A 12,480-nucleotide genomic window follows, 5' to 3' on the forward strand; every position below is an offset into this window, starting at 1 on the left:
CGTATGTAAAGGCCCACTAGTTTATCGAAGTAGTTTGGGGTTATCCGTCGGTCTTGACGATCAGCTTTCAATTGTTCCACCAACCGAACTTTTGACCCTGAAGTTAACAAGTGGCCGAGTATTCCAAGTGTACCTTGAATGCAGTACTCAGGCTGGATTAGAGTCGTACAGTAAGGTGTATCTTTAAATTACAGGTACAATCCTACGAGAAATAGAGAAGTGACACCTGTTCTTGACCGGTATTTTAGTGAATCTGAAAGGTTGAAAGGTAAAGTTGACTCCAGACGGATTTTGAAATTGAAGCTTAGGGAACGGAAACGAATACCACAAAGCATTCTAACCGATGCTCCAACAAGACTTGCATTCGCTGCCATATTTGTCTAATCCAGAGTTGAAATCTCTGCATTGTCTAGCGGTATAATAATGGTTTCAAACTTTAGCCCAAGGCCAAGATTTGGGGAAGCGGGTAAATCGATTGATGCTTATTTTATCAACTCCGAAAGAGGCAGAGTCAACCTCGGCAGAATTTGAACTCAGAAGGGGTGCAGACCGACGAAATGCTGTTAAGCATTTTGGCCGACGCGTTCACGATTCTGCCAACTCACCGCCTCCTTTCAGTGGTGTAATAACGGTTACAAATGTTGGCTAAAGGCCAATAAGTTCGGAGGAGGAGGGGGTAAGGCCACTGTATAACAACTGTATCTAAATTACCATCGACCTAAGTATTTGCAGTTTGTTAATGATGGGATTTTTAAAAATTTAGAACTACATTTGTCTAAGGCGGCGAGCTGACAAAATCGTTGGCACATCGGACAAAATGCTTAGCGGCAGAGGTTGACTTTGCTCTTTATTCTTTAGGGGTCGATAAAATAAGTAACAAATGAACACTGGGGTCGACGTATTCGTTTAACTTACTGCCCTGAAATTGTTCGTTTCGAACCAACATTACACTCATCTAATGCGGCGAGCGGATAGAATCGTTGGTACGTCGGACAAAATGCTTAGCATCTCTTCCGGGTTTACACTTTTAGTTCAAACCCTGACGTGGCAAACTTTACCATACGGCCTTTCGGAATCGACAAAATAACTCCCAGTTGAGCATTGGGTTCGATGTAACCGACTTGCTCCATTCTCTGAAAATGTCTGGCCTTGTGTGCTAAACTTAGAAACGATTATTACATCAGTCTCGTGAGATGGCTCTAACATAGTAAATGTTTGCCGGAATTGGGCGGGAGGGAGCAAAAAACAAACAAGTAAAATGTAAATTAGTTTTTTGGGGTGGGTGAGTGACAAAAATCCTTTTATAAAAGGAAACGACTATCCAATTCCTTGCGCTTTTCCTTTTCCAGGAGTAGAGATAGCTATTACGAAAGTCCACGGATGGGAATTAAGGGAAGGGTGTAATATTAAAAAAAAAAATGAACTCAGCTGAAGTCTCAAACAAAACACAGATCTAGAACAATGGTTCTTAACTGTGGTTCATGTTAGATTTTGTTGTTAGAATTTATCTGCAATAAACTGGTTATAAAATACACAAACTAATTTAATTCTTTTTATACAATTCCTTATAATATTTAATTGTAAAAATATGATTATTTTTTAAGCATTGAATAGCTAGGGGTAAAATGAGAATCCAAAGGTGGGGTGGTCATAGATTAAAACTGGTTGAGAAATGCTGACCTAGAACAAAATTTGTGTTTTACCAAATTTGTCAGATTTTAAAACGATATCAAGTATATTTTATTAATATAAAAGCCAGGCTTTCAGCCTGGATTTACCAACACAATACTCCAGACAATATGTTAGTATTCCATTATTGTCTATATAGATTACAAAACAAGAAACAGTGGAGTTTCGGAATAGCTATCGCTATCTCATGGGAAGGAAAATGACAAGAAGCTGGGATTTCTTTTCAAAAGTATCTTTGTGTTTTAATTTCGATTCTGAAATATTTTATCTAAAAATTTCAATTTTTAAGAAAATATTCTTGCCACCCAATTCAGCATTCTTTTCCTTTCTTATGAAGTACAAACAGCTATGGAGAAACTCCACCCAATAAATTTCGTATATATATATATGAATAAAATCTTACCAAATGACAGCCTTTTTTTTCTCTTTTTTTTTTCGACCAAGATGTAATATTTGTTATTGCCAACAAAATTCCTTCGAAATGGGAACCGAACACAATTCCATGACAATGCTTTAAAGCCAAGCAGTATTCTGTTTTTGGCCGCTTATATCTGCGATAAAATATTTCTTAAGGCAACGGCTCAGTGGTTGGCTGGTTGTGTGTGTGTGTGTGTATATATATATATATATATATATATATATATATATATATATATATATATATATATATATATATATATATATGTTTGTGTGTATGTATATATATATATATATATATATATATATATATATATATATATAGATGTTTGTGTGTGTAAAGCACGCCATCTATTACTCACCACTGGTTTATAATTTTACATATTTCACCAATAAATGGTGCAAGCTGACAAACTTAGAAATAAATAGTTCGATCCCTACTAGAGTATTTAAAAAACCACATTTATTTTCTTCTCTGCTTCGATATTGTCCACAAACTATTCAGCCTATCGGTTAAAAAAGATCCACAAGTCCAATGCAAACAGTTTCTCCGTCTTATTACCATTCCTTTTTGTCCAAACACACTTCTTTTCTGAACCACTTTGTCCTCTTCTTCCACCATATACCGCTACTACCTACCAATATTGTGCTCGGATTTCATTTGTTGAGTGGCTTATTTCCGGCGAAAAACGTTTTATCAGTGCTAACATCTTTGGTATATAGTTGGGGGGGGGGGGCGGTCTGACCCGGGGGTCTCAACTGAAAGCAAGCTAAATATGTGTTCTATTGTTCCATAGTCAACATTTATTGTTGTAGCTTAATGTAAGGCAGTGAGATGACCGAATCGTTAGCACGCCGGACAAAATGTTTAGCGGTGTTTCGTTCGTCTTTACATTTGAGATCCAATCCCACTGAGGTCGACTTTGCCCTTCATCCTTTCAGGATCAATAAAATAAGTACTAGGTTCGATGAAATCGACTAATCCCCTCCCCCAAAATTTCTGGCCTAGTGCCAAAATTTCTTAATGTCTTGTCAATTAGTGGAAGGATCAAAGGTGAACCATTTTGAAATTGTGCTTTGATCTTTTTTTGGTTTTGGTTGGATTAACTATGTCCCCTCTTAAACTATTTGTCGTCTGGTCATCATAATAATGACCATCACCACCAAAACCAAACCCACCGCCGCCACCACTACTATGTTTCATCTCCGAAACACCTTGACATCTAACCCCCCACCTGCTTCTCTCTCCCCAATTTTACGGTGATGCCACGACGTAAAACGAGTTGAACTGTGTGTGCTCTGCTAAAGAATGAGCTGCTATGCTGTCGCTCGATCGGCTAGAAATAGCAGCCAAATTTTCCTCAAATCCTACTGTTTTGCCTGTTTTAAAAATGAAAGGACACGTTGAATAATACACTCATGAAGAAAGAGATGGGTTGGACATGGTAGGACCGTCTTTGATCGTAGGTCTGCTTTATTAGGGCTGGCCTGGGCCTAAAGAACAACACAAAAAAGATCTATTACCTGATAACAGTTTGTAACAGACAACGAGTGATAAGTACTTGTATGTTAACGATGATCCCTTTCTCTGTCATCCTCCATCACTTAAATGTTAAATTTTAAATGAGAAGTGGCGGTCAGATCGGAGCCTGAACATATAATTCCTGTTCCAACTAGAACGATGCGTTTAGCTTCCATTAACCAAGTTCCTGTCTGACCGTACAGATCACAAACTTGTGGTTAGATCAATCTACTACTCAGAATTGTGTCCTTATCCCCCTGGCCCAATAAATACTTTATCCAGATACAGTTTGCTTGATTTGATGCTGTTTGTCCACCTCCAAATAAGTACATCAAGGAAATCTAGTGGTTACCTGTAGAACTGTTGGAACTGCTTGAATAAATTTGATTACATCGACTCTAGTGCATAACTGGTACTTATTTAATTGACTCCTAGAGGATGAAAGGCAAAGTCGACCTCGGCAGAATTAGAACTCAGAACGTAACGGCAGGCGAAATACCGCTACGTGTACTCATCCCGGCGTGCTAATGTTTCTGCCAGCTCGCCGCTTTATTAATAAGAATATTAAAAAGAAAAACATGAAGATTGCCTCCAGTTAATTCTTCTTTCTTCATCACAGAGTCGGTCAAGGTTAAACACTTTAAAACCATCTTAAATATTTATTTTCAATCATGGCTATTTGTCCACCCTCTTTTATCAATCCTGTCAGCCACTTCGTGAGAAGCACTGGTTCAGTATTTAGTTTAAGGTTTTTTATATCATCTTTCAATAGGAATTATTATCGAAGACTCGAAATAATCAGGGTAATTTAGAATTCGTGGCTTTTCTAGTATTGCCTCCGATACGTTAAGGATTCTATCACATAGAATATTGTACAGGGTGTTTCAAAAAATTTGATATCATTTCACAATCTAATAACTTTGTCAGTTCTTGCTCAAATGACTTCAAATTTTAACAGCATGTGTAGAAACAGGCCAAAATTTTACGTTTAATGTTTGCTACGTTTATCTTTTCAGGTATAGAAATGGCATTCACTGGAAGAGAAAAGGCCTTTCGTGTATTAGAGTATGCTCGGACACAGTTGAACAAGACTGTGAAGCATACATTTGTGAGAGAGTTCTCTAAAAAGTCACCAATTGCAATGCAGATCTGGACATGGCACAAAAAATTCAAAGAAGAAGGCTGTCTGTGCAGGGCAAAAGGATCTGGACAACAACTAACATCGGAAGAGACGGTCGAGCGGGTTCACCAAAAACTCATGCGAAGCCCCAAGAAGTCCATAAGAAGAACAAGTCTGGAAACCCAGATACCTCCTACGACAGTTTGGCGCGTCCTGAGGAAACGGTTGCTAACGAAACCCTATAAGCTGCAGCTCGTTCAGGCCATAACGGCAGATAACTAGCGAAAGCGCAAACATGGGGCTATGTGAAGGACCTAGTCTATGTCCTCCCTCTTCCTGCAGACCTAGAGGAACTCGAGCAGAGAATCACTACCGCACTGGAGACTGTTACCCAAGACATGTTTGGGAGCAGCAGGACTACCAACTTGAAGTGTGCCGTGTCTGAGGTTGTGCGCATATTGAACGCTTGTGAAATCGTTCATGGAATCCACATACCTTTGAATTTCTCATTCAAATTTGGAGGAATAAATCTTATGTTGCTCAACATTAAGACTGTTTAGTTTCCTTTGCTTTGACTGTGTAGTTTCTGTGATATTTACATCTCAAATGATATCAAATTTTTTGAAACAGCCTGTATTATCGCCACCACTTCTATTGAAGACCTAACTTAGCCTGGCTAAAATATCATTTCATACTTTTCTAGTGTCAGCTTCAATAAAAAAAATTAATACTTTTAGATAAGGTGTTTGAGTTAGATGAGAATGGAGAGGAAGAAAATGAAATCAAGAATTTTCTTAAAGTAAACCTTGAGCAGTAAATATTTTATTGTAAATGGTTTTACTCAGCAAGTATCCCTTTTTCATAATAGCCAATGTACATAAACGGTGGCCGGTTTGTTGGTTGGTTGATTTCTTCAGTCACATTTTGCCATCGCATAGAGAGAGAGAGAGAGAGAGAGAGAGAGAGAGAGAGAGAGAGAGAGAGAGAGAGAGAGAGCGGAGGAGTGAACGTAAAAGAGAGTCAACATAAGAGGTGCAGGATGAGTACACATATTAGGCTTGGTGGCAGGCAGTGAGTAAATGAACGCCATACACACATACAGAATGAAAGAGAAAGAATCATAGAAACAGAGTAGTAGTAGTAGTAGGAGGAGGAGGAGGAGGAGGAAATGACCGAGCAATTATGGGAGTTATACAAATGTAAAATTTGTTTGATTTTATTTTAAAGTAATAAATATTTTTTTTTTTTGAAAATTAGTATTTCATCATTTTGTATAAGCACCTAGAAATTTGATAACAGTTAAATTATAAGCCATATTTCCTGACGACGTTACCCAGGGTGGCAAAAATGAATTTTTGAACGTTACCCGTCGTATGACGAATAACACACTTGTACAAATAGATTAAACAATATCGTATTTTATTACCTAGATATCACTAATATCAACTATTAATACATTTTTATTGGTGTATATTTGCGAAAATGAGTAATAAAAGACAACTTGATGAAGAATTGAACATAAGGCAGCCAATAATAAAAGCTGAATTACTTGGAAACGATGACCCCCCCCCACGTTCCTCTATATTCGTGCTGTCACTGTTTCACCCGATGTTGTATGGTTGACATCCAAGGGGAAGTGTGCCTACGACGCAGTGTGCAGACCCCCTCAATCAAAAGGAATATGTTATCTTTTGTCAGGTGGGAGGGGGTGTACAAGCAAAGATTCAGGAGCTAGTAGGAAAGGACGGATACGAACTGAGCTGTACGGATGCCCCGGGGTGGCCTTCGCACATAGCTGTGGAGATCGTACCCGGGGAGGTCCACAGCAGGATTGCTGAGATCTTCTCCGAAGACTCTTTTGTCAGTGTAGTTCACCATAACGTGAAAACTAGGGACTGCTTTGAAGCAGTCAAATTGTTAAGAGGACTAGGGCCTCATTAAAGTTATATATTGTGTTTCTCTTCTTGTAAGAGGAGAACCTCAAATTTGTTTAATGTAAGAGGTTTAAAACCTCGATGTGTTTTTGAAAAGAACAATGTTTTCGGGAGGCGGCGATCGGCGGGCGTCGTACGTTCTCCCCCATCTTGTATCATTTCATATTCATTCATGTTCATTAATGTTCATTAATGTTTACGTTCAGCCCGCAAAGCTATCTCTGTGTTCTGCCCTCGTGGCAAAAATAAAGATATAGTTGTATGGTTGACATGATAAAGGATATTGAAAATTTAATCTCTAAAACTATTGGACGCAAGAAATATGTTTATACTAAAGGAAAAAAAATCAACAAACTATCTGATTACTTTTTAAAAATAGAAATCTATGTTGAAATGCAAGCGGCAAGAGTGTATAGTGGAGGTCATCTTGGCCTTGGAAAAACACAAAGAATTTATTTGTCTCGTGAGTGCTGCGGTGAGGGTGAAGGTAGAAGGTGTAGGTATGAATGGTGTGAAGGCTAACCAGTTAACGTCTTTAAGATAAAATGTTTCTAAGTACAAAAACAGTGAAGCTCAATACGGACAGCAAAAATATCAATAAAACAGACGATAAAGAAAGTATTCAAAAAATGAAGTGTCACTGGGAAATGACGAAGCAGAACCAGATGTTGTCTTTTGAAGTTTGTATAACCATGTGCACAATGTAGATCAATGATGGATATATGATCTGATATTAAACTCTAGCATTATTATTATGATTATTATTATTATTATTATTATTATTTTTATTTTTATTATTATATTTATTAATATTATTCAGGTCACTGTCTGGAATCAAACTCGGAATCTTGGGGTTAGTAGCCCGCGCTCTTAACCACTAAGCCATATACCTAAGACACCTGATGAAGGCTGGAGGGTATATCAGCCGAAACATTGTGTTAATAACAAACAAGATGAGGACAAATATCCGTCAAGCGCAGGAGTGGCTGTGTGGTAAGTAGCTTGCTTACCAACCACATGGTTTCGGGTTCATTCCCACTGCATGGCACCTTGGGCAAGTATCTTCTACTATAACCTCGGGCCGACCAAAACCTTGTGAGTGGATTTGGTAGACGGAAACTGAAAGAAGCCCGTCGTATATATGTATATATATATATATATATATATATATATATATATATATATGTATGTGTGTGTATATGTTTGTGTGTCTGTGTTTATCCCCCCAACATCGCATGACAACCGATTGTGGTGTGTTTACGTCCCCGTAACTTAGCGGTTCGCCAAAAGAGACAGATAGAATAAGTACTAGGCTCACAAAGAATAAGTCCTGGAGTCGATTTGCTCGACTAAAGGCGGTGCTCCAGCATGGCCGCAGTCAAATGACTGAAACAGGTAAAAGAGTAAAGAGAGAAAAGAGTAATGTAAATAATGTACATAATTCCTCATCTCTTAAATATAGACCTGTATTCACTGTATTGTATTGAACAAAATGGTTATGCGGCCCGCGCTCGTCATTCTCTCAGTTATTTGGTCCGCCGTGAGAAAAGTTTGGTGATCCCTTGGTCTAGTGGTTAGGGTGTTGCACTCTCTGACGTGAGGCACACTGTGCCTCCGTACAGACAACGTCGATTCGGTGGATGGAGTGAGCTAATGTTCAGCGCAAACATTCAACCACTAAAAGACAAACCTATGTAGGTTGCTCAGCAAGAAATTGCAAAACCGGTGGCGAGCTGGCAGAAACGTTAGCACGCCGGGCGAAGTGCTTAGCAGTATTTCGTCTGCCGTTACGTTCTGAGTTCAAATTCCCCCGAGGTCGACTTTGCCTTTCATCTTTTCGGGGTTGATTAAATAAGTACCAGTTACGCACTGGGGTCGATATAATCGACTTAATCCGTTTGTCTGTCCTTGTTTGTCCCCTCTGTGTGTAGCCCCCTGTGGGTAGTAAAGAAATAAACTTTAGCACGCCGGGCAAAATGCTTAGCAGGATTTCGTCTGCTGCTATGTTCTGAGTTCAAATTGCGCCGAGGTCGACTTTGCCTTTCATCCTTTCGGGGTCGATTAAATAAGTACCAGTTACACACCGGGGTCGATATAATGGACTTAATCACTTTGTCTATTCTTGTTTTTCCTCTCTGTGTGTAGTCCCTTGTGGGCAGTAAAGAAATAAGAAATGGCAAACCGTCACCTGTCGTTTACAACAGAAGAGCCCATCATTTACGATGGTATTGTGCTAGCATAATATCATCCGTGAGGCCATAAAGACACGATGTAACAAAGCGAATTGGAGCTACGAACTATTTTCTAAGACTTGTGTCAAGAACATGACACTAACACATAACAATGATTTATATTTAATAAATCTTCATAATACACCATTTGTAATTTTCATTGAAATGTTTAGTGTGGTTTCCGCTATACAGAACTGTCATGAGTGATCAAACCAATTCCTAACAGAAACATTAGACCTTTTATCTCTTTCTTGTTTTAGTCATTGGAATGTGGCCATACTGGGGCACCTCCTTCAAGAATGTTTAGTCAAACGAATCGACACCTGCACTTACTTTTTTAAGCCAGGTACTTCTATCCGTCTCCTTTGCCGATCCAGGGACCTAAACACGTCAACACCGGTTGTCAAGCGGTGGTGGGGAACACACACATACACATACATATATGACAGGCTTCTTTCAGTTTCCGTCTACCAAATCCACTCACAAGGCTTTGGTCGGTTCAAGGCTATAATAGAAGACACTTGCCCAAAGTTCCACGCAGTGAGGCTGAACCCGGAACCATATGTTTGGGAAGCAAACTTCTTACCACAATGCTACAATTATTCTAGCTTTGGAAAATTCGTGGAATAATGTTATTAAAATCATGTAGGACATGGTGAAACCTTAGGTAATGCGTAACTAACCAAAGATTCACTTTGTCAAGAATTGTTTCTATTAATATTTTTAATCTGTTATATTTCTGATGACACAAGTACCATTTCTTTCAGGAAACGTCTGCTTGTAGCATCTTGGCCTTATCGTTCAGTTTTTCATAATTTCCCGCTCTCTGTGCCTGCGACAGAATGCACACTAATATGTGATAGTTGTCTCCATAGTTTTCGATCTTTGCCAAGAGCATTCAGGGAAAATGTGTGAAGACCTGTCTATGTTGTGGCGTTATTTATCCATCTCTTAGGCTGCCGACCACTGATTCTCTTGCCATTAACCATGCCTGTCAAACAGATCTTGCTGACGCCACAAACCATTCGCTTAATATGGCCAAGTTATTTGAGTCCTTTAGCTTTGATGATAATTTGGTGGTTATTTGGTTATCTTTTATCTTTTGCTTGTTTCAGTAATTAGACTGCGACCATGCTGGGGCATAGCCATGAAGAGTTTTAGTTGAACGAATAAACTCCAATACTTGTTTTGTCCTTATTCTATCGGTTTTTTTTTGCCGAACAGCTAAGTTACGGGGACATAAGCACCAAACACCAGTTGTCAAGCGGTGGTCACACACACACACACACACATGACGTGCTTCTTTCAGTTTCCGTGTACAAAATCCATTCACAAGGCTTTGGTCGGTCAGAGGCGATAGTAGAAGACTTTCGCCCAAGGTGTCACGCAGTGGGACCGAACCCGGAACCATGTGGCTGGTCAGCAAACTTCTTTCCACAAAGCCATACCTGCTCGCCATTCACGGATTGTCTTTTTTTTATTATTGAAATTATAAACGATCAGATTATTGAGCGAAGAAACAAACGACCCTCCATGTTTGTTTTCATTCGGTTTCCTTGTATGTCTCCACTGTCCTGTTTTTGTTCCCAACTTTGACCCTCCATAAATCCCAAATTTTATTTTGGTATTTATGGGACCAACTGTCTTCGAAGACTCATATTGTCGTTGAATGCTCGAAATGTGGTGCTTGTAGATTGAGATGACAGAAATGTTTTAAACTACTTCTCCGTATAATATCAGCAGCAGCAGCAGCAGCTACTACTACTACTACTACTACTACCCATCTTCACTATGACTACAAACATCACTACCATTACCATTACTTCTAACACCACGACCACAACAACAACAACAACTACTACTACTACTGTCACCATCACCAGCACAATGACCACCGCCACCACCACCACCAACAACAACAACAACGCCGCCACCACCACCACCACCACCACTACCAACACCACCACCACCAACAACAACAACAACAACGCCGCCACCACCACCACCACCACCAACAACAACAACAACAACAACAACGCCGCCACCACCACCACCACCGCCACCACCACCACCAAAGAATAGAGCCAACGTTTCCTCTGTGACTAAAAAGCGCCGATGTAGGATTTGCTCTCTGACCTCAGAAAACTCTCACCACCACCAACACCACCACCACCAGCACCACCAAAACCACCACCACCACCGCCCCCCCCCGCCACCGCCACCCCCACCGCCAGTACTACTAATGTCAATACGTGTAAATACAATGTCAACTGACATACATCTGTTCACCCAGAGATAACAATGGATGATTTCCTGAAATCGATGATATTAAAATTTTTATTCGGTTCGATTAGAGTTTTATTGGAATTTGGGTGAAAGTGAGGCAGTCGACACAGGATGTTGTTTATAAACGTGGACGTGGAATCTTTAAGTGTTAATTTCAAAAGCATTGAGACTCACCTTTCGATGGAACGCACAAATTCTGACCGAGTTCCATTTTATATATTACAATGAAACACATAATGTTCATCATGAACAATCACGCTTATGAAATGCACAATGTCCATTACATCTATCCTCGTTTATCACTGATTTAATCAGCAGTGATTCGAGATAACACGGGATGCTCAGCTGTAAACCATGTTACGTTTTATCACAAATTGATCTGTGTTAACACGAGTCGGTAAGCAGTCAAAGATTCTGTTTGTTATGATATTTTTTTAGCTATTGTTCTTAATTATTTACTGATTTGTGAAGTCGGTGACGAACTAGTTAGAATGTTGCACTCACGATCGCCAGATCCATAAGTTCGATTCCCGGATCGGGCGGCGTGTTCAATTCATTTCACTGTGAGGGGACAAGCATGTCAAAGAATAGAGCCAACGTTTCCTCTGTGACTAAAAAGCGCCGATGTAGGATTTGCTCTCTGACCTCAGAAAACTCTCACCAGCAACAACAACCCAAACAGACCTAAGGGCTGGAGGGCTGTCACCTGATTGGTGCAAAGGTGTCGTCTGCCAGGAGTCGATGAGAATCACCAACAAACAGTGGACGCAACGATGCGATATTACAGTACATGTATCCATACTACTACTACTACTGCTACTTACTGATCATATCTTATTACATTACACTCTAAATATTTTTCCAAACATGAAACAACGTCACTGTGCGTCGCACAAATGGAACAAACTTCGAATGTTGTGTTAGAAGCAAATAAATAACGTTAGCATTACCAATAGCCCATACTTAATATGCGTCTGCTTGTTAAATGCTTATAGCTGCAGTATTTCCTCTCAGAGAAGCCCATATAAAAATGAAGAGTATTAAAACAAAAAAAAAAACCAGTATATGAAACTATTGAGCAGGAAATACTGTGAAATACCGATACATGTCATTCTCGTTCACTTCCGGGGCGATTTCGATTCACAGAGCTTTGATGTATATTATGCTTTTTAACACTATGTAGGGCACTACCTAAGGATTTATGACGGACGAAGCGCAGAAAGGAACTTCGCTGCGGGCTAGTTAGGGTGCTGGTCTGCAGCGAAGTTGACTTCCGGTTAA

At 39.6% G+C, this 12,480-nt stretch overlaps 1 protein-coding gene across 3 annotated transcripts in view; it reads right to left on the bottom strand.

The window, feature by feature from the left end:
- The window catches only part of LOC106872932 (fatty acid synthase), a 69,160-nt gene extending 66,865 nt beyond the window's left edge, over positions 1 to 2,295 (bottom strand). For all 3 annotated transcript variants that reach the window (XM_089348237.1, XM_089348238.1, XM_089348236.1), the window contains exon 1: positions 2,093 to 2,295. The gene's annotated coding sequence lies outside the window, so the exon portion shown is untranslated. The remainder of the gene's footprint in view (positions 1 to 2,092) is intronic.
- Positions 2,296 to 12,480: the final 10,185 nt, after the last annotated feature.

Source organism: Octopus bimaculoides, chromosome 2 (assembly GCF_046866305.1).
Source record: "Octopus bimaculoides isolate indiv1 chromosome 2, ASM4686630v1, whole genome shotgun sequence".
Classification (NCBI taxonomy): Eukaryota; Metazoa; Mollusca; class Cephalopoda; order Octopoda; family Octopodidae; genus Octopus; species Octopus bimaculoides.